The sequence below is a fragment of the Coturnix japonica genome, chromosome 15 (genome assembly GCF_054131305.1).
Source record: "Coturnix japonica strain WE chromosome 15, WE-NBRP24, whole genome shotgun sequence".
In the NCBI taxonomy this organism is placed as follows: domain Eukaryota; kingdom Metazoa; phylum Chordata; class Aves; order Galliformes; family Phasianidae; genus Coturnix; species Coturnix japonica.
The window spans coordinates 3,934,958-3,961,917 of NC_140677.1; the positions used below are offsets into that span (position 1 = coordinate 3,934,958).

Genomic DNA, 26,960 nt, shown 5'->3' on the forward strand with positions numbered 1-26,960 from the left:
GTGCTGGGCAGAGGAGGAGGGGAGAAGCAATTTTAACAATTTAATAAACTACATAATATGTTTTATAAGCTGGTGTGAATGCTCCTAAGTATTTTGTTTTTTTTTTTTCATAACACAATGAACCTAATATTGGTAAAAATACAGATCTTAGCTGCCACCATAAAGAGAGGCTAGATTTAATAAACAGTTATGAATGTTGGCAGCTGCCTATCAGATTGTATAACATCGGCTATAGCACATGAAGACAGTGTCAACTTACATTTTATCTCAGAAGTATTTTCAAAGCGTTTATTTTGCTTTCTCTTGAGTCCTTAACCTAATTCAAGTTATATAATTGGCTGAATATTTTTCCACATAGCTAATTGGCTGGGTGCCAGCGTGAAAACCATTGTCTGACTTGATGATGATCAGAAATTAACATGACATTTGCGTGGTGGTAATGGAATACATTAGTAATGTAATTCATGACTGTAAGAAAGAGACCATCATCTCCCACCTCTGATCAGCAGGAGGGGCTGGGGGGATGATGAAATGCTCCCAGCAGGCACCTCACAGCAGTGGCTGGCCAATCTCTATGTCAAATTTAGTTTTAAATTCTTCAGACAAAGCTGTAATGCTTACCAATTAATTACTACAAATGTCAATTAAAAATCTACCAAATAATACAGTAAGATTAAATTTCAATTAAAAAAATTACATTTAACAAGGAAGATACAACATTATTTTAATGAATTCTGCTGAAGGTGACAGTTTATCTAGATATATTTATGCTGTGTAGGTGGGTCTAAATTCATTGGATGATGTTAACCATGTTACCCTGTATACATATTAGTTTTGAAAATTATTTCCACTTGGGCTGTGTCCTGGAGGAGACAGGGCATCAAGGGGCATTTCTTATCAGCAGGAGAAAGGGGAATTTCACGCCTTTGAAGTACAGAAATAGTCTCACACCTCAAATGAGGACTTTTCTGTAGACCAGCTGTATTAGTATTTTCATTGCTTGATGTTTGTGAAACTGAATACAGAGTTTCTGTTGTGGTAGCAGAACGAGCTGTAACTTTGCTATGCTGATTTACTCAGGACAGTTTTTCAAGTGATCTGCTTTCCCATACAAATAATATCCATTATCCTGGCAAATCACTCAACAGGCAGAGATTTTTGCTGTGTGAAGGCGGGGAGCTTTAGGTCCTGAGCAGAGCGTTTATCTACAAAGCTTCACTCCAGCTTGGTAGGGCTTGAGAAAGAGATGAAATCTCATAGTTACTACTGCTATTGCTTGAAGACATGTTTTGAGCCCTGCACAGCAGATGTGTTGCGTGGTGTGATGGAATTGGGAGTCTGTGTGTGTTTGTACAGCAGCACCTTGGATGCAGGGTGCTATCCTGCAAAGTAGATCTTGTAGCTGGAATTCCCTGGAGGGGCGTGTATTTGTTTTGAGCAGGTCAGGTTCCTGCGGGCATGGAGCTGGTGGGCAGATGAGAGCTCTGTGGCATTCAAACCGTGTGAGCCAAGGACTCTATGTATCATCTGAAGAACAGCTTTCTCAGCTTCCTTGCATTTATTTTCGAGAGCTTCTATTGTGTTTTCACACCATCCCATCTAAAAGAGGTAAGAGGGAAGGCATAATTGAGGAAACAGATTTTGTGTGTCAAGCCAGCACTGAGAAAACACGCTCCCAGGGACCAGGAGGCTCCTTCTCCTTGGCATTTCAGCAGGCTTGAATGTGAAATAAAAGCCAGCCAAACACGCACATTGAAAATCAGAAAAGCTGAAAACTGCTCATGGCAGGTTAAAGTAATGATAGGCTCTTCAGTAGATGGGCTGTGGTGCCTTGCTGCTGTTCCAGCTTTGCCTGTCAGTGGGTGAATGCAACAAGCACCATCTCTGTCACTGCCATTCAGGTACCATTGGGTATTGGTAACAGCTTTACAGGATCAGTTCTGCTTCTTGCTATTATCTGATAAAGCTATAATCAGCAGGAGATGGGAGACAGCATTTTGTTCCTGTAATGGCCTCAGGAAATGGGAGCTGTGGAAGTGTAAGAGCAGCTGAAACATTTTCTCACCAGTCCTCGCAGACAGCAAGGCAATGGAGAGAAAGGTGGAGCAAGGCAGGCTCATTTCCGCGCTGGCAGCCAGAGAGCTTTAACTAAGAAAGCAAGCAAGGGAGAGTGGGTGCATGTAGCTTCTTACCAGGAGGTAATGGTGTGAGGAGGCTGTGGGCCTGGGGCTCCCACTGGCCAAGCAATCAGGTGGGAGCTGGAGCTGCTGCTTTTAAAAACCTGCCTTCTCAGGGGCTTTCAGCTCTGCACAGGAACAGTCATTTTCTGGTTTGAGCCCTGGGTTGAGACTCCTGCTCTGGTTGCTTTCTGAGAAGTGAGGTCCTTCAGGAGCTGGGCACCTCTGTACCCCACGTATCAGTGCAGTGAGGTGTCCCATCATGAGCACCCATGGGAGTTTCTCGTCTCTTCACTGGGGTCTCATGTGGAGCTTCTCCACATTCCTGGCACCTCTGATGGTGGCTGATCTCCTGGTGAGCTTTCTGCCTTTGCTAGGGAAATTCTTTTCTCTGTGAGAGTTGGCCAAACATCTTGAAGAAAGAATGTATTTGACATTGGAAGAAATATTTACATCTCTTAGTCTTTTTTTTTTTTCCCTTAGTGTGAAGTTGTGTCAGCTATGTTGCACTTGAGGGAACACTGAACTGGGGGAGGATACTTTTATAAGCTGCCCTCTTTTTGCCGGTTTATTCCATGCTCTCATCCTCTGATTTACATCCCATCTGAAGTGAAAATACCCAGGCTTCGGTAGTTTGTTTACCTTTGCTTATATCACTGTGGGGACCCGAGGAGATGTAGGAACTGTTCTCACTGTGACATTTGCACGAGCTGCGGGGTAAGGTGAGAGCAGGCAGACGCCGCACACAGTGAGGAGGCAGCAGGGCTTATTAAGTCTTACTCCTTCCATGGTTTATAATATGTAGACAAAAGCAAACATCTCCAGGGAGGGCTGGTGGAATGAGAGAGTGGGGGAAGCTCCCTGAGCTGATGGCAGATCCTGACCCCCTCTTTAAGGAAGTTGTGCGTGCAGGGGGCTGCAAGGGGTGTTCTGCAGAGGGGTCCCAAAGAACTGCTGCAGCAGTGGCATGGGAGCATGGGGTGCTTCATAGGACAAAGCCATCCTCCTGTCACTGTAATACTGCTCCTGGGGAAATACTGAAATACTCTTTGTCTTCATTAATACACCTTCCTAGCAGAGCCTGAAGAGATCATTCTTTCTTTCAGATACATAAGGAAACTGAGTACAGAGTTGTTTGTCATGAGAATGGTGTTTGTGTATAGTGGCTGTAAGAGCCCAGATTCTGAGCAAATGGGGAGACTGCTTCATCGTCAGCTAGCAGAGGGGAGAGCTGGAATCATAGAGTTGTAGAATGGCTTGGGTTGGAAGGGACCATGAAGAGCATTTAGTTCCAACCACTGCCATGGGCTGGTGACCACCCACCATCCAGCCTGGCCTTGGGCACTCCAGGGATGGGACATGCACAGCTTCTCTGGGCAGTCTATGCTTGGGGATGAAACGCAGTGGCAGCTCCCTTCTGCCAGGGGTATGTGGATGGCCTTGGGAGCCTGCCCTGCTGAGCCAGCAAGACCTTTGCTCTAGAAAAAATATCCATCATTGCTTTTAATAGCCCAGTTCGGGATTGCAGTGTGGAGTATCTGAAGCACTTTGGGACCTTTGTTGGCAGGAGGTACCGCAGGACCGGGCTGCATCCTGCTGGCCGCGGGGTGTAGGATGGCACCACTGCAGAAGGGAGGACAGCATCAGTGCCTTTGTGCTTATTGTTCTCAGCAGAGCTGTACTGGAACCAATCAAGTTGCTGCCACCACTGCTTTGAGTAAAAGTAACTGCAGCTGAGAAAGAGAGGCAAAATTATGAATAAAAAAGCCAATGCCAAGCCCATTATTTTTACTCTTAGAAAAAAGAAGCGTCTTTCCAGTCTTTTTTTTTTCCTTTTTTTTTTTTTTTTTTCTTTTTTTTTTCCACATGGAGTGAATCTTTGGGACACTAATGTTCCGCTGTCAGGTTTGTTTAAAGATTGTTTTGACAGTGCCTTTTTGGGGTCAAATCTTGAAGTTTTTCTCCATGTGTTTCAGCTAGGCAGTACTCCAGTGCCTTAGCAGAGGCTTTTCCAAAAGAGGGAAAAACGAATGCTGCTCGATTTAACTGAGCATGTTGTCTAAACAAACAAGAGAGAGGTGCAGGTTTTTAGATGTAAAATACATATATGTATATATTTTAAGCAGCAGAGAATGGCGTCCAGCAGAGCAGCACGTGCCTGCAGGAGGGCTCGGGGCAGAGCCCTCACCTACACCCTGCCCTCGGTGCTCCGAGGCTCGGCCGTCACATGGGTTTCCGGGTTTTTATGGGCTTAATTCAAACCTGAAGTCTGCTTCAGTGTAATGTTTTTGTGGTTTAATGTTCTTGGAGATTTTTTACAGTGTTTCTTTTAAATTCTGTCACTGAAGTGTATGAGAGTTGACAAGTGTAAATATGTAGTTAGACAATTTCAAAAGTGTATTATTTACTGATCGACCATAATGGCTCCAAAGGAGCCATTATACTCAATCATATCATGTCACTCTGTGGCACTTATTATGATGGTAATATGGATATGCATATTATTTTTTTTTTAAAAGCAAGAGAAGCTTTATTGTGCATGTGTAAAAAGCTGTTTTTAATTGTCAGTAATGCTCTGAGCTTTTTTTCAATATATTGAGATTTCAAACCAACTATGGCTAGCAGCCTGCCAAGCGTGGAAGCAGAGATCTCTGTTTGCGTAAAGATGAAAAAAGCCATGCCTGATATTTACAGCAATGGGACTGCATCTCCTTAATATGGCTCTTTTATGGCTTTATTAGATCCGAGGGCAACCTAGAACCCTAACCTGAGAGCTTGGCAGGTAAAAGCTTTCCGTTTTATCTCTGCAGCTTTCATCTGCTCCTGTAAGCTCTTTCCCTGACTTCCTAATTGTGTTTGTGACATTAGCAAATGGCTGGTCTGAAAATACCGTGCAGCGTAAGTCATGTTAATACAGCGGTCTTTTTTTAAGGTGTCACAGAAGATGTCTTTTTGTAGCAGTGGGGTAGAGAAAGGAAGAGGGAAGGCAGAATGAGAACATTGAACCATAAAAAATAAGAGAAAGAGACAGGCAGAGAGCTGGGAGTGCTAAATATGCTTCAGTCTTTTGGTAGGGTTGGTCTCAGCTGAGGAGGAGGCAGGAGCTGTGAGCGGGAGCTTGCTTACTAGGAAATGTCCACAAGGCCTTTTGTGGAGAAGGAAGGAGAGGTGAAGCTGCATTGAGAAGTGTGGGGAGATAATCTGCCACAGGGCACAGCAAAACCATTGTGGAGCAACAGTAGGGAGAGGAGGAGGAATCAGAGGCATTTCCTAACGTAGAAATGAGGATGTGTCTGGCTGTAGCTGTTGCTGCTTAGAGGTGGGGAAAGAATAAGGGAATCCACGTGTGCCGGGCAAAGGATTGGCAGAAGGTATGAGCGGGGTGAAGCCTACCTTGTGGTTATAGACAATAAGTGAGGGAGAGGAGAGGAAAACCTGATGAGGGTGAGGAATGATGGACCGTAGCAGGGCTGCCCAGGGCGTGGGACCTCCTCATATGTGCAGTGGGAACTCTACCTGCTGTTAGGCTGCAGAGGAAGCAGGAGATGCTGCTGGAGGTGCCTTCATCTCAGCTGCAGGGTGTCAGAGCAGGTGACTGCTTTGTCTTTGCTATTCAGACTTGAGGAACAAATCTGCTTTGTTGCTCTGATGTCAGAGGAGTTATTTACACTGCTCAGAATGAAGGAGAGCTAATTACTGACCGGCTTTTTTTCCCTCTTATTCTAAAGAACCTTCCATTGGAAATGCATTTTGCTTTAAATATGGGAAAATTAACCATTAGCTGCTAGAATGAGCCATTTTTGAGTAGTTCAGGGGTAGAAGGACACGCATGTGATTTTGCAGATGATAAACCGATAACAGATTTTGTTGCAACAGTTTTTCAAAGAATAATAGCAACAAGGACTTTTAGACAATTCTGCATTAATTCTAACTTGTCTCTTTATGAAATTATATTAAAACCATTTGTTCTCTTTTGCAGTACTGAACAAGAAGCATAAGAGGGAGTGGATACCTCTGCCTCTTTCTGTCCTTGACCTACATAAGCAACTGTATTTGGGCGCAGGGCTGAGCCCTGGACTTGTGAAAAGACGAGGGAAGGTTAAGCTTAAATATTTCCTTTGAGATGCTTCTGCTTAGAAGAGTTAGTTGCTAAAGTGTCATCGACTAAGATACGAAACATTGGTTAACATTGGCATTGTTAGCTGAATATTCCTAATGAGTGGTGGAGCTTCTCATTTGTATAAGGGTGGGGTTTGTGAAGCTGCTGTGCATTTGTACACACACACGCACTAGCACACAACACTTGTTGATGATTCAGAGCAAGAGTAGAGTAATTCAGATCTTGGACTGCCTCACGTGTGATTGGCTTCCTTTCTGGGGGACTTATTTTAGGGAAAAATCAATGTCAACTGAAAAACATTCCATTCTGAAAAGACAAAAATTCCCCTACTTGTGAAAATGTGTCTTGGCAGCTGATTTAACTTATGATACAAGATTTAACACTTTTCACTAAACATGAATATTTACCATGGCAACAGCTACGTTATGGACCACATGTTGGAGACTTGCACGTTGTTGCAGAAACTTGTAAGTCTCTGTGTTCTGCTCAGCCCTTGTTCCCATTGTGTGGCCATGGTGTGCCTGGAATTCTCTCCTGTGTGTCCTGGGAAGTTTGGAGTTGTGTGGGTCTGCAGTGTCCTCGGTTGCTCTGCCCGTGGCTGTGCCCCATGCTGCTCTCCAGGCCCTTATCACCTCTCACTTGTGGTGTGGGTCACTTTCTGGGGACTTGGTAAAGGGGGGAGGTAAATGGGGACAGCCACTGGCAGCCACCACCTCAGCAAGGAGGTGACGTGTTGCTGTGCTGCAGGCATGGGGCTCTGAGCATAGAGTTATTAGAAGAGGAAGCAAGGCTGGGCTGCACATACCTTAAATGGCAGCAGATTCGTTTTATTTATTTTTGCAACCTAGAAGAATATAAATTCTCATGCTTTAGGTTGAAGCTAGCACAGGGCCAAGCAGAAACTGCTTATTCCAGAGATAAAAGCTGTGTTAAAATGTGTCTTGTACCTGCAGGTGGAGATGGAGGTCTTCTGGGCCCTGATGGTGGCTCCGACCTTTCTCTTTCATTACAGTACTCCAAATTAAATAGTTCATATTAGTGGATTTAATCCTGTGCAAATATATCTGTTTTTAAATCCTGCCAGCCTACATGTACATGGCTAAGGCAACAGAGTAGAGACCTCTGATTCTTGTTTTACTCAGATATCCTATTGGGATTTCAGTTATATGTGAATATTACACCTTGTTTGTTACTAAGGTGACTATGGTGTCAAGGTTATGGGGATGGTGTAGTATTATAAATGCAAAGATAACGCAAAAAAGAAAAATAGTTGTGTTGGCTAAAATCATCCTGTTCCTATGGCATAAAGTTGCACACTGTCCTACATTTCAATTCTCGTTCTATTAAATTACCTGTTTAATAATTTGAATCCAGTGTTATTTTTATATTATATTGCAAATGTGTGACTGTGAGGTTATTTTTAAGATATATTTATTAAGGGAATGAATACAATAAGACAAGTCATTGCAGCCCACATACAGTTCCTTGACTTCTCATTTTATGATGTTTCAATTGCATATGATTACTGAATGTAAGTTTTAACTTTTATGGGGGTTCATTACAGATGCAGCTGTGTAGAGAGAAATTCAATAGAAATTTGATTTTTTTTTTTAAAGCTTTAAAAGTGTATTGAGATGGAGCAGAGTGATAGAATGTAACCTGAGGCTTCCTGCTCTGAGCTTGGATGCACACTTGTGGGGTCTTCAAGGACTCAGATGCATTGCAGTGGGGATTTGCCTGTTGCTGGTGGTGCAGAGGTCTGTGTGTTTGGGGTGCAGGAGGTCACAGCATCCCATAGCCACGGTGTTTCCCTCTGGACAGCAGATGGAGGAGCTGTGGTATCCTCAACTGGGGAAAGGAGTGGATTGAACTGACTTGTGGCAAGGACCGGGATGAGATGTATTTCGCTGTCCTGACAAGGAAATGCAGTTTCAGTGAATCTATGGTGTTCTTTTCTGATTGAGAATCTGAGTAAAATTAGCTCAAGAGAAAGCAACATTAAGAAGAATCTCAGCAAGCAAGTGCTGGGAAAACAAATTTAAGGGCACATTTGAAGGTATAGATGTGGTAAATGAGTGGGTCTACTGGTGGTTAAATGCTGCGGTGCTTTGTGCGAGTTCTAAACAGGAGCATATCACATCAAGTATAGTTTAGTGGAATAATTTATTGTCATAATGTGTTTGCTTTTAACATATGGGAATGTAAACTTCTGTAACTGTATGATCATGTCTCTTAGTAGCAAGGAACACTCATATTGAAAACTATGACATTGGCTGTTTGTAAAAAACCTGGTACATATTACAGACTATTTATTTCTAAACATGAATGTCCTGTAAGGTTGCAAACTGAAATCCAGAGCAAAATTTCTTGGGATATAAGGAGGAAAAGCAATTTAGTCCTCCAGATTTATTCACTGATTCTCAGCCTTTGCTGTGCTGGTGCAGCTCTGCAACTCCTGTGGCGATTGCAGTGGTTCCAGACAAATCCTGGCCCTGTTCCTGGTGCTTTAGTGCCTGTGGAGGAATTGCTCAGGAGGGCTCAGGGCTGGGAAAGGTCTCATTTCCATTTCAGTTGCAGGAGCCTCTCTGTTAGCTCCAGCAACATGGAGATACCCCATCAGCAGTATGGTTTTCTCTTGGATTCCCTTCCTTGTGCTTTGGGGGAAGTCATGAGTGTTAACTCCTGGGCTGTCATCCTGCTGTGATGAAACCCACTGAGTGATAAAGGAGCAGAATTGGTTGGGGGACATCATCTCTCTGCTTATGTCTTTAACTGGGAGTCCCCTGTTCGTGCTGAGCCCTCCAGCTGTCTGATGTGGGGCTGGCAGGGAGGATAGCAGCCAGCTTTAAATGCAGGGCTTCCAAAATCCATTCTCTGATGCTGAAAGCAGCTTGGCATCCTGATTTTAACTCTAAACTGGAGATTGATTCTCGGAGCAGTGACAAGCTTTGTGGGGTGGAAGAGGAAGGTGTACCTGATAAGCTGTTGGACCTGGGAAGGTATGCCTGGGACTCCTCTGCAGGGAGAAGGCTGAGCAGAGCAGGGCTGCTTTGTGCTGTAGGAGCACAGTGAGCTGCCCTCAGAGCAGCAGCCCCAGGGAAATGGTTTTCCTATGCTGTGCCACCTCCCACAACAAGGAAAAACTGATGAAAAGCAATGAAGCACACAATTACATAATGAAAAACAATAAAATGTGTCTTCCAATATGTACTACTAGTGACCATATGACTTTATTATAAAAGCTAAATATGATTGTATTTCCAGGTATTGTGCTGTGTGCTAAACTGCGGGGAAGACAGAGCAACTAAGAAGGACAGGACTCCTCGTTTAATATAAACCTCAGACTTTGAAATGACACATAGCAGGGAATAAATGTCCATCATCTATCAAATGAGGTTTGAACGGTTTAGGTCACACTAGACAAACACTTCTCACCCTAAAACCTTCTTTTCATCTTCATTCATCAACAGCACCTTAAGCTGGTGCTCCTCTTTTCATTCTCTCAAAAATAATAATCTTCTGGATGCCTACAAATCACCGGCGGCTGGCATTCGTTAGGCAGGTGATGAGCTGTGGCTGCTCCCATCTGCGTTCCTGCCTCAGGCCCTGCTCCCTGAGCGGTGGGCGCATGGAGATGGACTGCGGGAGGGCTGGTGAGGACCGAATCTAGCCTGGAGACAGGGACAGAATGCATCCTTGTGTATGGAAGTCCTAGCAGCCAGGTTTGGAGCTTCTAAAGAGGAAAGCAGACCTTCACAACCAAATTCATTCTCTCCTGCAGATCTTCCCTGGATGCTTCTCCTCAGGGCTGCCCTGGTGGGTGCTCATTCCCAGAAGCCTCTCACTAACTTGTTTTCTTAGTCTGCAGGCTAAACTGCATCACCAGGCCTTGTAATTTCTTCCTGCCTCCTCCAAGGTCCTGGACTGAGCTCTACACACACCATTCAACCCCTGTTTCCTGGTAGGAAGCTACCTCTCTTACACTAATCTTTGTGCAATTACTCCTAATTTTTTTCTTATCCTTTTCTCATTTATGGTACTCCAATTGGATTGGCTTCCCATGATATAGTTTGTCCTATTGCATTGCTTGTTTGTTACTTTCCTGTTTTTATTTCTTTCTAAGATACTTTTCTGGCTCCCACCTCAGCTTCCTGGAAGTGATTTGTGCAGCAGCAGCACAGTCCCTGCTTCTCCAGGGACGCGGAGCTCCCCCTTGTTTTCTGCCTTTTTTCTTGCTGTTATTCTGGAAAACAAGCTCTGTATGGTAACTGTTGAGTCACAGCCTGAACCACTGATTGAGCATCTGGGGGAAGGACCTGGTCTGCCCTGAGAGCACAGGTGAAGGCAATTCAGCTGTGTGATCAGAGCCTGGCTCCACCCCTGTTAGACCTCATTTAAGGGCTGACTGGTACCAGGGTAGGCTTTCTTTCTGGAGATCTCTTGGTGAAGCTTTCTTCTGCAAACCTGAAATCTTCTGATGCAGGTAAGCAATCTTCTTCCCTTCCTTTATAGCGCCTTTCTATTGTGTTGGTCCTTCTGTCATCGTACCTTTGTTGTATTGATCTGTTCAGTTGTTGCAACCTGACAGACATGGATTTTTCACAATCATTGATTAATGTTAATATGTGCAATGGCAATGAGCATAGTTAGCAAAAAAAAAAAGTCTGTTTGAAGGTAAAATTCTGTGTGGGTGGAAATCTTTGTAAACCTGGATGTGGGCTTGTGAGGACAGCACCAGCTGTCCAACAGTGGAAGTGAAGACAAAACTTACATTTTAGACATTTATTTGCTGCCTTCTGCTTTGGTGTTTTGGAGGATTTCACTATTCATTGGGATAGCAATCAGCATCAGGGTGGTATCTGCCACTCACCCAGCTCATCACTGGTATCTCAAGGTATTTTGAAGGGAGTCCAGACTCTGTTTGGTCCTAACAGCTGTCTTAGTTTGGCATGGTGACGTGAAGCCGCAGGGAAGGGGTTTGCTATGGGGTGGGCTCCCAGCACCTGGCTGTCCGGTGAGGATTGGCAGACTGGCATCATAATTAATTGGGGAGGGGGATCCACTCACCCATGGGAAGTAGTCACACATCACAGAGTATCTTGAGGGAAGCCAATTTCCTACCCCAATACCTTCCTCTTTTCCACTTCTTTCCTTCACACTTTGAAGACCATAAATCACTTATTTGAAATGTATTTAAGGAGAAGAATATTTCCCCACTTAATGCTTTGTAGCAAGTACAGTTAGGATCAGTCAGGTGCTAAAGGAAGAAAAATATTCTTTGATACTGTATCTTCATTTTAGGTGGTTTCCTCTTGTACTCGGTTCTTAGATGATAATTCTGAGTTCTTCAATGCCGCTCATTTTGCCACTGAAAGAAAATGCAAAACAGGATATTTTAATATTATTAATAATGAATGTTTACATAATTAGCTCAATTACTTTGTTCAGTCTGACGCTTTGTAATTGTGGACCTGTCTTCCTCTCCCTTTTGAAGCGGGCTGGAAGTGATGGGGAACACAGGGCAGAGTGGCAGTCCTGCAGCACAGGGCATCTCCCACACGGCCCCTTGGCCCCCATTGCACCTGCAGCCCTTGTCCTTCCCTGTGCTCTCAGAACACTTATCTGAACTGTGCTGAAATGTGCATCTTTGAGATGTTTTACCTCCAACAGATCCCCAAAACCTTTTCCCTGTTAAATGAAGAACATTGGTTTTACATGTAGTTGTTAGGGTCTGGATGGGAGTGGGTTGTCGTCTGACCTAGAAGTCTTTTGTGAACGGTCTCCGCTTTGTAAGGGTGAGTTACTCATGCAATCTATGGTTGACAAATTTAGTTTATGGATTTTTTGGTGCGTGCTGGTGAGGAAGAATGTTCTGCAAAGATGCTTTTTGGCCAACAGGAAGAAGCTGGTGGGGAGGTTCTGGTGGTGCTGGAAAAAAAGCTGGGGGGGTTGGTTGGTGGCGTTGATACTTAAAGAAAAACCAAGGGTAATTGTGCTAATATGGTGCCATCGGAGGGTGGAAAGGCTGAAGGAATGGTTTGCTTTCCTTTTCTGTCACTTCTTGTGCTCTCGTTCTTGTTCCTCTGCTTCTTGAGAAAGGCCCTGCAGCTTGTAGATAACAGAAATTAAATTAGTATTGATATAACATTAGACACTCCTATTAATATTGACAGCATGTCGATACTGTTGTGCTGCTTTTGTAATATGGGATGTTAACGGATAATGCTTTAAATAAAAGCACACTAATCTTATGATCACTGAGCACACAGTGGGGTCTCGACTCGGCTCCTTCTAGCTCCCTACCCCACGTGTGGCTGCCCACAGCACATCTCTAGGTGGCAGTTCACCACACGCTGCCCTGTCTTGTGCCCTGAGCACCAAAGGTACTTGTTGCTGTTAGGCTGGTTTGCTGGGAGGGAAGTGGAAAATACCTTGGTGATGTTGGTTTGGGAAGTTTGATGCTGGAAGCCTTCAAGGATGGCTCTGAGTTGTGGTTGCAAGTGAACAAGGAACCAAATTGCTGTGAAACCGTGCTCTGAGATGCCTGGGGTTGAAGCACACACTGAGGTTGGAGGGCTGACCTAACCTATGGTACTTGTCTGGGTGTTCAGCATATGATAGCAACTACATGTTTCTGATGAACTTTTTATCTGTTTAAGTCTATCATGAAAATCGCCACAATCATCAGAGCTAGAGTTATTTGTTAAATGGTCTAAAAAATACGCTTTAAACAATAATGATTACTTTGGTAAACACAGATGCCTTTGTGTTACACAGTGGGTTTTGTACGTGAATTTGTACATGTCTGTGAGACAGAAGTTGCCATCTACTTTGAAAAATGGGAAACACGGTGATGCTAATTGCCTCCCCCTTACCCGCCCCACCTGCTGCCTGGCTGCCAGCTGTGATGTGCTGAGCAGGTTGGCACTCTGCACGTGTGCCCGCTGCACTCCTGCCTCACTAGAGTCTATATGGGAAGGTATTTTTAAAAGGGGGAGGGAAGACCCTTTATCTTGCTGAAAACCAACTCCTGATGATCAGTTATTTGCTGCGTTATTAATGCTTGTTTGGACGTTGCTTGGACTGCTGGATTAAACAGTGTTCCCGTTATGTATTGAATAAAATGAAATACATGTCACAACAGCAGTGCTGTGATGGTGACAACCGTCCTTGGCTGTGCATCTCATTAGAAAGGTATACGTTTTTCTTTGTTGAGCATCCGTGAATGACAGAAGTTGACAAACATCTGTTAAGAAGTTGCTGTTTGGAGAAAGTTACATTTATGGCACATAAAACAAGAAGAAAGTGATTGTTAAGAGGGTAAATAACTATTTCTTACACATGCGTTTCATAAATCGCCCTTCTCTGCTGTACTATTTACTTCTTGCTTTATTATTGCTTATATGTTGGAGGAGATTCTCATCTGTATCACTTACTCTTATAAAGGAATCCCTGAGGGTTCGAAGTTCAGTTTGCATTGAAACCTGCACTTAGAACAGGATTAAAACTCTTGTATTTCACAGGTTTAAAGACTGAATTGATTCTCCAAATGCTCCATGTTAACTCCCAGGGTACAGCTGGATTTTTCCATAATGTGGTTTTTTTTTGGGCAAAGCATTATTAACTTCGACAGAGGAAAGATACCTGGGAGGAAAGCCCCAGACTAGTGAGCTGAGTGCTGGACCTGTGTGTTTCTGAGATGTGCGTTGTGTGTGTGTGTGTCATTGAGTCCTATCAACCTGCACTTCAGTAGGTTGTGGGTAGTGGCCTGATGTAGGTTTGCCTACTTTCAGAGCAGGGCAGTGACTCTGTTGGCTCTTTGGGCTGATGTGGGGTGTGCTGAGAAGTAGGAGGGAGATCAAGATTTGTTTTTTCTTTATTCCCAAAGCTAAGAGTGAAGATTCACACAATTTTAACTAAAATGGCTTCTGCCTATTCATAATGAATCAGAAAAGAACACTGTGCCCATGCAGTGCCATTTGCATGACTGCGCCATCCCATAGGCGTTGCACTGGGCGGTGCAGTGTTGACCCGCAGGAACCTGAGCTCAGCATTGAGAAACCAGCAGGGAGAGGCAAGCAAAGGCTTGTGGCAGGCGACGCAGGGCAGGCAGCAGCCGGTCCTCCCCTTCCCACCATCCTGTCTCCTGCGCTGGGTGCTGACATGTGCTCTGCTGTGCAGGGAAACCTCACTGCTGTGTTGGGGTGCGAATGGTGGTGTCTGGGCTGTGATTTGCTGTGGTTATCTTTTTCTCATCGAAACCAGCATTCACCTCCCAGCATCCTGAAACAGAGAACACCATCTCTGCAGAAAGTCGTCATTTGTGGAAAAGCCACAAAGTTCCCAGCTTGTGCTCGCCCTCCGCTCTGAAATGGTTTTACTTTTGTTACGAGTAACACCTAAAAATGCCACTTAACCTTGCAGCGTTCTGTTAAGTCTGTACTTTTGATTGCACAGCTGGGGTGGAGTTTCCTTTGGGAATTTAAGGAGTAGGAAGTGTTGTTTGTAGGTTTTTTTTTTGTTTTTTTTTTTTTTGCTGACTGGTGCTAATGTGTAGGTGGGGATGTGCTGCTGTTTTTGTAATACTTTTATTGTTTATGGAATTGTTAGTTAATTGATGGTAACAATGCCTGGAGCCTGGGAGAGGTAGTCTTTTATGTTTGCTCAAAGAAGAACAAGTAAATAATTGTATAACTTAAAAGGAGATTGGAGATTATTCTCTTGAGTTTATTTACCTTGCACGTTTGTGTCTCCTGTTTCCATACCTTGTCATCAAGTATCCCCAAACGACTTTTTTTTTTGGTTGTTTGTTTCTAACAAAATAACAGATGAGAAATAGAACTTTTTGGATGCAGGAAGGCACAGTGGAGCCCCCCAACCTGACCCTTCAGCAGCTGCTCCACCTGGGCTTGTTTCCACCAGGTCCTCATTGCAGTCCTCAGGTCTCGAGTTGGCAGCGTTCCTTTTCCACTTGAGAGAACTCCAGCATGACATCTAGAAGCCAGTGAATGACAGGGTATCTTTGAACTCCTGTTAATTGCTTCATGCTTTAAGTAGGATAAAACGTACTGGCAACTTTGTCTTCCACGTTTATCCAATGAAGTAAAATTCAAACCAGCCTGCAAGCTGGAGAATGTTTTTTATTTAGATGTGGTGTAGTTCCATCTGGTCCATGTTAAGGACCCCAAAAATATATATGATTAGCTTTATAGTTCACTGCTAAAGGTAGCAAAGCTGGCTTTTAACATTTTTCAAATTTGCAGCTAGCATCTCAAAACATTAGCTGGCATTTCCTGACTGTGATTACCAACCAAGGATTTTCTTGGTTGTCTTTTCAGTTTTTAAAGTATGTTGCATAGTTTCCCTGCTTAAAATAACACTGAAGCCTCTGCTGTTCTCTTTGTAACTCTTACGCAAGCTATCCATCTCTGTCAAGAGTGGTCAGTCTCAAATCCCAGAGCTCAGTGTTAGGAAACGTCAGATAACATATAGTATTAGAGTAGCAAAATTTATGGCTATTGCCAGTGCTGAGCTTGTGCTCAATAAAATGAAGTGCCATGCACTAGAAACAATAGGAAGGGTGCGTTGTGTTGCTTTACAACACGTAAAAAGAGGATTTGAGGTACTTGCCAAAAACCCAGAAATGCCCACCGGGTGCTTTGACTCAGCAGAGGGAGCTGCCCTGTTTGGGTTTCAGGTATGTCTGCTCACCTGTGTGACCCAGTGCTGTATCCCCAGCATGAGTGGATGTGAGCTGGGAGGGAGGTGGTGGCACTGCTGTCTTTTGGGCAGCTCTTCTGCAGCAGCTGCCAGGAGCGTCCTGACCAGCCTCCGGGGCAGCCTCAGCTCTAATGGGATGTAGAGCCCCAGTGCAGGGCATTCTGCAGGGTTTTGTTGCCTTTATTTCCTTGAGGACCATGCTTTTCCACTTAGAGTTGAAATGGAGTGCAACTGCAGATCTGGATGCAGTTTTTCTGAAGTTCATTTCTTGTAACAGTTTCAGTGGCCACAAGTTTTTCTTTTGGTGCTTAGTTCCCCTTTGCTTGTTCGTCCAGCAAATCCCTCCTGTCAGCTGGCACTGAAGGCCTGGAAGAATGCCCTGCTTTCTGCAGAGACTTGTATTATCTTAGTGCTGCACCTTCATGCTGCTCATTGTGTTGAGAAGACCTGAGCACAAGGTGTGGACGTTGTTCCCTGTCCTCCTGCATTAACCAGCACCCGTGCCACACTGTTGGCTTATGTATGTACTGCAGTGAGCTTGCCATGGGCACTGCTCTCTCTGCCCGGGCTAAGTTAGGAGTTTTACTACAAGCAGGGACCTTGGGGAGGCTGCCTCTTAACCTCAAGTATGTCCAGAAGTGTGCAGCAAGAAGTGCCAAGGATTTTCAGGAGTTGAGCTGGAGGTGTTGTTTGAAGTTAACCATATTTTATTTTCTCAGACTCTTTCTTGGGACTTCATTTATACAGTGCTGTGATGGGCATGGATAAACATAGTGATCGGATTACAGTGCGAGTAGAATAGGTGGACTCGTTTTCTTTTTCTTTTCTCACAATAAAAATCTCAGAAATTCAGTTGCTTACCCTGTAAAATGCACATTCCTGTTACGGATTAGCCATGTTTTAATGGGGCTGTTCCTTATACAGTAGTCCATTAGCAGAGTGTCCTCTGATTTTTATATGGTGAATGTTTACCCAGCAATGCAGGGAGGCCTGGCTGTTGCTCACCCCCCAGCCCTTCAGGTGGGGCACTGGGGCCAGAGGGTTGAGCAGAGGACCCTGTGCAGGATGGGGCACGGCTGCATGGCAGGACAGTGATGTGCTGGGATGCTGCAGTAAGGGCACAGGGAAATGGTTTGGGCATTTATCGCTTCCTGGCACCCTTCTATTGCCCTTTCCTGACATTAAATGGAAGGAGTGATGTGGAGGGATGAAGACATCCTCTGTCCTTCTCTACCCGCGGAGCTGAACGGCAGCTTTCTGCGCTGCTTAAAATTGTAATTTTGGATAAAAGGCTGTGTAATAACTTGAGAAATGTGTGAGAAGATCTGGTGTTAATACTGTATAAACCTTCTTTAACTTCAGGAAGCTTAAAATCAAATTTGGCAGAGCTTACAAGGGCAGTGAACGCGGAGCCACTTGACTCTGGAGAAAGGCAGTGACAGTGCAGAGCTCTGAAGCTCTCCAATGCATGTGCTGCCTAGGATGGGGAGCAGAGCCAGCAGAACTCTACCATGGTGACTTTCCCTCCTGAAACCAGCAGTGTATTTGTTCTTCTTTTTAACAAAACTACCTGAGAAGTTGAAGTGTTTCCTTCCTTCTGAATGCGTGTAAGAATGTACGTGTGACCCTACCTTCACGTTCACTGTCTCGCATGTTCTGTGCAGAGATTTTTTCCTGCCTCTCTGGCACATACAGGAGAGTTTGCAACGCAGTTTGTGTTTGCTGGACTTCAGGTTCTTAAAAGGGAGCTAAGAAGGCAGGTTATGTGGGATGGGCAGGGCCATTGCTGCCCCAGAACGTTCAGATGTGTTGTGACCTCTGGAAAGGGAATTCTTAGAGCAGCTGAAGTTAGGAATCTGGGATCAGTGTAGGTGTTTGAAAGTCACAGCCACAACCATTTGTAAGAGCGTATCATGCTCAGTAGTAAGACTGCATAAGGGCACAGGATGAAGCATCTGATTTTTTATTTTTTTTTCCCTTTTGGCATTCTGTTTGTGACAATTACATGGCTCTCTATTAACTGCGCATGGAAGAAAGCAGTGTTATGAAATGAGGAGAGATTTCCTTCATCTGTTACTCTGTAGGTAATTTTTGTGCTTTTTCCAGTATTTAAGTACCTCTTAACTGCTTGCTGTCCATCTGTATACCATTCATAGTACTGTAAACTAGTATATGTAGCCTGACCTTGTAACTTGCTTTGTTTGTGCATCTGCCAGTGCAATATGTTGTCTTTCCTTAAAATGCAAATATGCTCCATGCAGTACAGAGCTCCTTAGTCAATAAATAAATGGAGGTAAAAAACTGTACCTAATACCCATTTAATTTAAATTCATTTTATAAACATAAAGACGCCTTTTAAGAGAAGCTTTAATTCAGACTAGCACCTTGATTTGTGGTTGCCATGGAGAATCAAATCTGTCATTTGACAAGAAAAGTCACCCATTTATGACAGCACTTTATCTTGTCTCTCCAGGGGAAGAAAATGTCAAAAGTGAGAGCAGAAAAAAATAAAGCCTTGAAACACCAGAATTTCTTGATTTCATTTTTATTATTCAGCTATCATATCCTTTCTGATAATAGCGACTTGGTGAAAATAAATAATGTTCATACAGTAAAATCAAATATTTCCTATTGGAATGGACAGGGCTCTTTGTGATTGTCAGTGCTGTGAAGTCTGGCAAGAAATAGTGTTATTAGATAAACCCACAGTGCCCAAATCCCATTTTCTTTTCATTACAGTGTCAAAATAATTATACCTGTGTAATTTGGGTAAGAAATTGTAGAATGAGTAAAACGGTCCATTGGAAGATATTGCTTTAAGCTTGTGTTCGTTATAAGGTGGGGTTTTCACATGTTGAACAGCAATGAAAATGATGAAATTTTGCACAATTTCACTTGAAAAAACCCCACCAAAATTCAGATCCCTCCTTGGTGTTCTTTCCATGCAGACAAGGCATCAAGTGCAGTGTTCCATGTGGGCTTCGCTTCTAGGCAGCTTGTACCCACCCGGCTCAGAAGAGCAGGAGTTGGAATGCTCAAGTGCACATCTCTGAAGAGTTTCAGACATGAGAGACAGCATTGTTTATGATCTGAAATTTCTGAAGTGTTTTTATTTTGTGGGGTTATGCTATGGTAAGAGCAGGGTGCTTTCAGGAGTATAATTAGCTTTCACGAGTGTTTACGCATGTACATTTAATCCATATAGGCGCTAAGTTGCCCCCAGGGGAGGAACACTTACTGTAACATTGCATTACTTTTTACATAAATCTAAAAGGGCTGTTTAGATAACAAGACTAAAATAATCCACTCTGTGCCTCTTTCTTGAGGCAGCGTTTTTGCCTTTCACGGCGTTACGGGGTTTGATGTGGTTGGGGAGTAATCTCGTATCAATGAGATAGCATGAGAATAGAAAGTCCTTCAGTGGTGGGGCTGTGGGGCGGCGTGCTTGGAGGAGATTACAGAATGGAGAGAAAGGAAAGGGTTGAAGTCTCTTTTTCTTGAAATTGGCTCACAGCGCTGGATCCGTAGCCAAAGCTAGTTGGGATCTGCTGTGAGAAAACAGGCAGCACAATGGTTCCCTATTCCTGCTTTCATGCCGTGTCTGAAGCCAAATCCTGCTCTTAAATACTTATGTGTAACTCCGGATCACTTACAAGGCAATCGTGATGCTGGTCCGGTGGCAGATTGTGGCAGTAAGGGCTGTGCTGCATCCTGCCATCCTCTAAAAATGTATGTTGCTGCAGATGTCACCTTATTGGGGAACTACTTACAGATTGGGGTTTTTTATTGTAGGGTTGTGGGGGTTTTTGCCTTTTTAAAATAAATATATATTTTTAAACATGTCGTAACATCATGTCATAGAAAGCGTGTTATCATGGGCTACCAGAATGTGATAACTCAGTTTTTTTTGTGAGACCATCTGGAATAAAAGAGGGTGAATTAAACATGCTCTCTAGGGTTATGGAATCTTAAAGATATTAAGGGGCTTGATTTCCATAATGTCTGCCTCTCCTGTTGCCCAACTGTTGATATAATCTGTTTTAAAATCGATTTGCTGTCATCATGTAATCAAAGCCTTAATTGCATCATCATTGACTTCAGCATTTTTTTGCTGAAAAATTGGTGTGGTGGATAGTAAAAAATACTGTGAAAAAGAAGCAAGTGTTGGAAGGAATTCTGCTGGGTGTGCTGTCTCTGGGATGTGAGCTAGAATTGCCAGTGGTACCAAAGTAATCCACGAGCCCTGCAGTCCAGCGAGAGGCTTGAAATTATTTTCCTCTGCTTCCAACCTTGAGGCCTGATACCATGCAGCATTTAACTCATTGAGAGTATTCGGTGGAGTCGTAAAGATTGAGCACGGCCTTGTCAGAACTGTCTTTTCAAGTATTTAGTCCACTTCTAACTGTAACTCTTTACTTAAGGAAAATGAAACAGAGGGGGCTGGTAAAGCCGCTTGTTTGCTCCAAGATTGTTCCCCGCAGTACGGAATTATCTCCTATAAGCTCTGTCCAAGGGAAGGCTTGATAAAGATTAAATATTTTTATATAACAAAGAAAATGTGAGCAACTTGTCTATCTTCTTTCCGATGGATGCTGTCAGAAATGGCTGCTATCCTGTCCTGGAAATCACAGATGGAAACTTCATCTCGGCACGGTGCTGCGGCAGTAACGAAATGAAAGTAGCAGAGTCTCATTTACATTTCAGAAATAGTTCTCTGCAGCTTCCTGTTCAATCCACCAGATTTTCCTCCTGTACCTGCTGTTGGTTGTCACCCACGCTTGAAGGGCAGTGCTTTGGATATGACCCCCGGAGAGCTGCAGGTAGGGAGATGCTGCTGCTCCGCTGCAGCGCGTACTGCAATAACCAAAGCACCGTCTGATGCGATTTCAACAAAGGTTAACTCCTTCCTTTTGGCTTTTGAAACTCTCTTTAGTCAGAGCAACTGCAGCGTAAGCTTTTTTCAATTGATTTTTGCTGATTTATTTAAATTGCGCTTTTGTTTTAATAACCTGCTTCTGGGTTCAGAAATGTCCTTGACTCTGAAAGTCTGGTACGTGAAATGGCAACAGTCACTTATTTCCCGTTTCTGCAATGGAGAAGTCAAAGTAAACACGTACTTTGTAAAGGAGAATATACACTGGGTGCTAATAAGGCTGTGTATTGACTGTAAAAGCCTTTTATGGGAGTCTTTGAAAGAGAAGAAAGCGCAAATTACTGGGGAGGATGGAGAATGCTCCAGATCAGGGTAAAAATGTGATAGTTGGCAGTTTCTGTGCATTAGCACAGCCCCTTCCCCAGAACAGTAAGTAAACACTGTCTGGGTGTCAGCAGATCCCTAGGCATGTCGCCTCTTTAACAACACCTGTGACTTTCTCTAGAATAGAAAATGAGGCTGCTGGGAGGTGGTTCCTGCTTCTGAGCACATCAGGCTGTGTTCCTGCGGGGTGTGAGCAGGACTGCGATGGATGCTTTCCTGCTCACCTCCTGTAGGCCCCACTGGGTTGGATCTGAGAGCAGCTCTGTGGGCCCACAGCTCTTGGGAAGGCTTCTGAGAGTGCCTATAGGTCTTGCCAGGTCTCTTATACTTTCCAAATTAAAACTAAGTGAGCAGGAATGACAACAGTTTGTCCTGGTAGAAAGAATTCTTCCTTTTAAAGTATGGGCTTTGGCGCATCCTCCATGCCCAATAGTTCTGAGTCTGCCACCTGGTTCCCATTCCTCATTTCTGCCTGCCCACCTCAAGGCACCTGCAGCTAGTTTTGCAGAAGTGAGCTGGGCTTTGCAGCCACAGCTGGGGCTGTCCAAGCAGCACAGGGGCTGTTAGTATCGCCTAAGGCTGTGAGTTGTAGTGGGCTCATATTGGTTCCTTGGGTTTCTGGGTAAATCAGAACAGTAACTATCAGTAACTCTCACTGGACTCATCTAGTGACATGGTTGTGATGCCTTCAAGCTCCTTTCAAGCAGAGGGGGGAAGCCTTTCATTGAAGTCATGAATCCTGATTTTGGAGAAGCAGTTGGGAGGAAATGGGTAGTTTTTCTTGAGCTATGGGTTTGGATTCTGTTTGCTGGATAAATAGTGCGTGCTGCTGGGAGTGTGGTTTTAGGGGTAAAAAGGAATGATGCGACTTTGGGAATCCCATGGAAAAAAATATGATTGTTTAATTGAAGACTTTATCACAATACTCATTACAAAGGTGCAAATCAAGATTGCGTGTGTTAGCTGTTGATGTTGCCAATTTTGTTGCCTAGATTTTTACAACCTTAGCATTATTTTAATATAGTTTTGGATGTAATTCTATAGAGGATATGCAGCAATATGTTAACATGCTGTGCCATCCTACATTTAGGACTTGTAATAAGTATTTCTTTTCCTTTTATTGTCTTTGCCAAAAAAAAGAAAAAAAGAAAAAAAGTTGCTTTTAAATGCTGCATTTGTATTGTTGCATATATTTGATGCTGGGTCCTGTGTCCCCTGCAGTGTCCAGGCTGCTGTTCTGCCCCCATTCCACATGGCTGAAGGGTTATGGTGGTCCATGTGCTCCAGGGGCTGTGTTCAGTGCAGGGCTGGGTGCAGGAGGTGCTGAGGGCATTGGTCAGGCTTTTGCAGCTAAAATAGCAGAAATACTTATGTTTGCTGTGGGCAGGAGCACACAGGAGCAGATAGTTTTCTGTCTGTCTTGTAGGCCAGTCTTTTTCAGAGGGAGAGCTTCATCAGTTCATTGTCTAAGGAGAGCAGCAATTCTCATGCTGTGTGAAAAGTTTTTTTACGGGGGATTTTTCAGTATTTGGAAAAGATTATATGCATGGATTCAACCATGGTTTGGGTTTTGTTGTTGTTATCTTTGCTTTTTTCCCCCTATTGCTAGATATAGCTGCACTAGTCTTGGCCAAGCTGAGCTGAAGGCAGAAAGAGGTGCAGAAGTCCTCTCTCCAGTTTCAGTGACTAAATATACTGGTTCAGGTGCAGCCCTGCTGAGGAGATTGATCCCGGTAGTGGTTTGTGTGACTGGCTTTCAGGATGAAGTCTCTCTGTATATAAACAAGGCAATCTCTACAGATGTGACAGGTTTTGCAGCTATGAAGCATGTGCTGGGGTGTTCCTGGGGTGTCAGCACACAGCCCCGTCCCCTCTCCTTTCTTGTCTTCCTACTGCCAGCTGGATGTGAGCCACTGCTGAGGACTGAACAATCCTGATCTTACAATTCCTAATGAACTGATGAGTGATCCTGATTGAACAAGTAGGAAGTTTTGCTCTCTGGGAAGCCAGGGCAGGGGACTGCTTTCATGGGTGGTAGGGGAGAGCTTGCTCCCATAAAGCTTGTTTTGCCTCTATGGGGCAGCACTGAGCCCATGCTGCTCCCCAGCTTCCTTGTGCTTCTCTCCATGTGAGACAGAATGTAATTATCGAGAATAAGGTCCTCCAGAACAGGCCTTTAAAAGTTCTATATAAAGATGCTGGTCTTAAGTAATTCAATATTTCAACTGCTCTGTGCTGGATTGATTGATTGATTAATGGAAGAGTTCATGTAATTAATTCAGGCCTTCACTAAGTCACATGTGTTCTGGTAAAGACTGCGATCAGGGCGATAATGGGGCGGCTGGGAGCCAGGCTCTGCACGTGCATCTCTTTGGCTTTGCAGCACAGCAGTGGGGTGAAGTTATGAGCATCAGAGCTGTCCTGGGCCATGTGCTGGATGATTCTCCCTTGGCTTTCTGTCTGTGGTGCCTGCTTGCATTTTGTTTGCTCTCCATTGGCCAAAGGTGCTCCTTGGTGGCCTCGGTCAGGGCTTGAGGTCCCAAAAAAGTGGTTGTAAATGTATAAGCATGGGGGGACTTTGGGAACAGGGCCACCGTGGGGCGCTGGTGTGCCCACAGCCCCATCCTCCTCTCGTGCAGTAGCATCAGCCTTGTGTTGAGTGAAAATCTGGGTGACTTACAAGGGGAGTGGGGCCACTGTAACGGCAGCATTCCTGACACCCTGAGTTTGTGTAAACCTTTCCGAATCTGTCCTTGTACCTGCCTAGCATAAATAATTGTTGGGGTTGATTGGCCCTTTGCAAACCCTCATCAGGACAGGAGCTCAAAACTGTGTCTCGTGGGTTGTGTCTCAGTGCTGCCTGGCTTGGACCAGAGAAGCGATGGTTCCATTTCCAGCTTTCTGTTCAGGCTTTGTCCAAGTAGCTGTAGAAATAGATTAATGGATGTGTGGTGCACACATGGCAATCCATGCCACTATTGAATGAGGGCTCTCAGAAGCACAGCCGGGTTTGTTTCCGTGTGGCCAATGCAGAACCAGTTGCGCAGCAGCTGAGTGTGCTTTTTTCTATTTTTTTTGAAGAGGGAATGAGGACTTGATTTGTAGAGGAGCAGTTTTGTGGTGCTGCGATAGGTTGGCGGTTTGTTGTGTGGTTAGCTTGGTTCTCAGGCCTGTGTATTGAAAGGTAATGGGGTTCATCTCCAGGAGAGCTTTTCTCGGCAGGATGTCTAACTGCGCTGCCTCTGTTTTCTCCTTTACTAGCCTTACAGAATTTAGTCACAGGAGAATATTTGATGAATAACCTTTGATAAAAGGCTTTTCTTTTTTTTTTTCTCTCTTTTGGTTTTGGTCATTGCTGTAATACTGTGAAATGCTGACGGAAAGCTAAGTGAAAACTCTCTGAGCGTTGATGCACTGGGCGATCCGTTAACCATCGCATCGTGCCGCCGGTGCCCCTGGCTGAATCTTGTAATCACAGCACCGTGCTGCTTTCAGGGCTTTGGATGAGTTTGCTGCTGCCAAGCTGGGCAGGGTGTGAGTGTGGACCTTTATCGTTTGGGCTGCAGTTCTTCTCTCTTCCCAGCCTGGGAGGAGCCTCCTGACACTGGCCCCACGAGTGCCGGATCGCAGTCCCGTTTCGTGTGATGCTGTATTCCTGCAGCCACACTGCACAGGAGCTATCACTAGCAGGAGGTTTTAAGCTATTGGATTTTGAGACATTGCATTGTTCATCTGATTAAATTGTATTTAATTAGCTTTGTGTTTCGTCCTTTTGTTTCAGTGCGAAGATTGTGGAGGGGGGAAGTGAAGATAAAAATGGTCTAAATGAAGCTTCGTCGTTTAAAACTCATATAAAAACTCTGTAAGATGCCTTTTATTCTCCAGCCCTTTATCTTCCCTCACAAGCTTTCCGAGAATGAGTAGTGCATGTTGAGGTTTATCTTTGCTTTTATGTGCAGTAGCCACATGCTTAACATTGAGCGCGTTTGAGTTGCATTTCATAGGGCTTTCGCAATCCTTTTATAAAGGGACTGATCTGCTAACATCACCCTCTTTAGATCTAGCAGGCAGGATGTTCTGCCATACAATGAAGTGTTCACAGCCTCTCTTGCCAGACCAGTAAGTGAATGATTTCAAGCCTGGTGGGCAATACTTGTGTCCATGCGTAACACAGACAGACCACAGTAGTAGGCAGCTGCATGTAATTTTGAACTCCACTCATTGAACTGTAATAAAACAATATAAGCACTGCTTGGGGGAAAGATTGGATGCAGTTATCCTTACACAGGGCTTGGGCATATGAAAGCAGTGCTGGCTGACAAGAGGATTTTGAGATTTGATTTTGATTGAATTGCAGAATTGAACAGGCCAGGAATGTCAGTGGAAGGCTAAATGCCTGTAGTGCCGTAAAGTTTTATTCATGTGAGGCTTTCCAATATAAAGTAGATGGATTATTGGAAAAGGTGTCAAGGGACATGAAATAGAAGTGCCCAAAACATAAAATGTGGGTATAGGGATAAAATTACTTCTTGCTTAGTATATAATGAGCTCACAAAAATGTTGTGGGTAGTTGTTTGTTTATTTTTCAACCTTTTTAAAGCTAATTCATCACACAACATAAAACACAGCCTTCCTTTCTAACTTCAGATCTGTCTGTGGCTGCAATTCATATCACTTTTAAAAACAAGGTGGAAAAAACAGAGTCCTGTATTTTCTTAATTTTGATTAAAAAGAAAAGAAAGGAGTCTCATTTAAAAAATAAAAAGGGAGGGAAGAAAAAATAGTCCACAGGATATGAACACTCAGCAGACACTGAAAACTATTATGCTCAAAAACAAGAGCGGGATGTGTATTCACATACCACAACACACTGACTTATTTCATAGCTCAGTAAGGCATACGTAATTAGAGCCGAATTTGCATAGGACAGCTGATATCCAAATTTGTATGGCATTAGAGACAGCTTCACTCAGTTGCAGTGAGCTATGAACAGTAAATAAAGTTGCACAGAAGACTGTATATGGGTTGGCAGAAGTGCGTTGTGTTTTTGTGCCCTAATTCTTTACCCATTTACAGTCTTGTGCCTCAGTTAACATTTTCCCTTAGAAGTACTCTAAATCACATATATTACGATAGCAGGGAAATAACCATAGCGTTATTCTTCGCCCATTCACTTGGAATTATAAAATAAACAGTAAAATTGCCTTTCTTGTAATAAGCTGTATTTTTTTTCCCTGCTTCAAATTGCATTTTTTTGGAGAAGGATTTGTGCTGTTAATCTGCCTTTAAGCGAGGCCCCGAATCCTGTTCTGTATGTGTGCCTTACAGGGAGGTGGTGTGCGGTGTGCGCAAGGCTGTCAAATTGGGATCTCCAATTACCATAAAATGTAAACTTATGAAATAGTCTTTAAAGGCGTACAGAACAGCATATATTTATATTCTCTGGCCGAACTGCCTGTGAGTTGTATTATTCTTCCATTCCAGCCCCTCCTGGTTGAGCTCACATGTGTGTTTAGATAGTGTTTATATGTAATTGTAATTTTTCTTGAAGTCCAAAGGAAACACCCAAACGGCTGTTCCTCGCTGGGCAGACTTTAATTATTGTTTTTGAAATCCTCTATTGAAAGGCTGGATTTGCAAATCCTGCAGGAAAGAAATGCCACATTCAGTGTTGGTGGTAACACTC

The 26,960-nt window shown here is 43.9% G+C and overlaps 1 protein-coding gene across 14 annotated transcripts in view; it reads left to right on the plus strand.

Moving 5' to 3' along the window:
* The window catches only part of FOXP1 (forkhead box P1), a 338,964-nt gene that overhangs the window by 40,993 nt on the left and 271,011 nt on the right, over positions 1-26,960 (plus strand). For 2 of the 14 annotated variants that reach the window (XM_085516177.1, XM_085516178.1), the window contains exon 3: positions 25,056-25,136. The exons of the other annotated variants lie outside the window; for them this stretch is intronic. The gene's annotated coding sequence lies outside the window, so the exon portion shown is untranslated. The remainder of the gene's footprint in view (positions 1-25,055; positions 25,137-26,960) is intronic. 14 annotated transcript variants of the gene reach the window in all.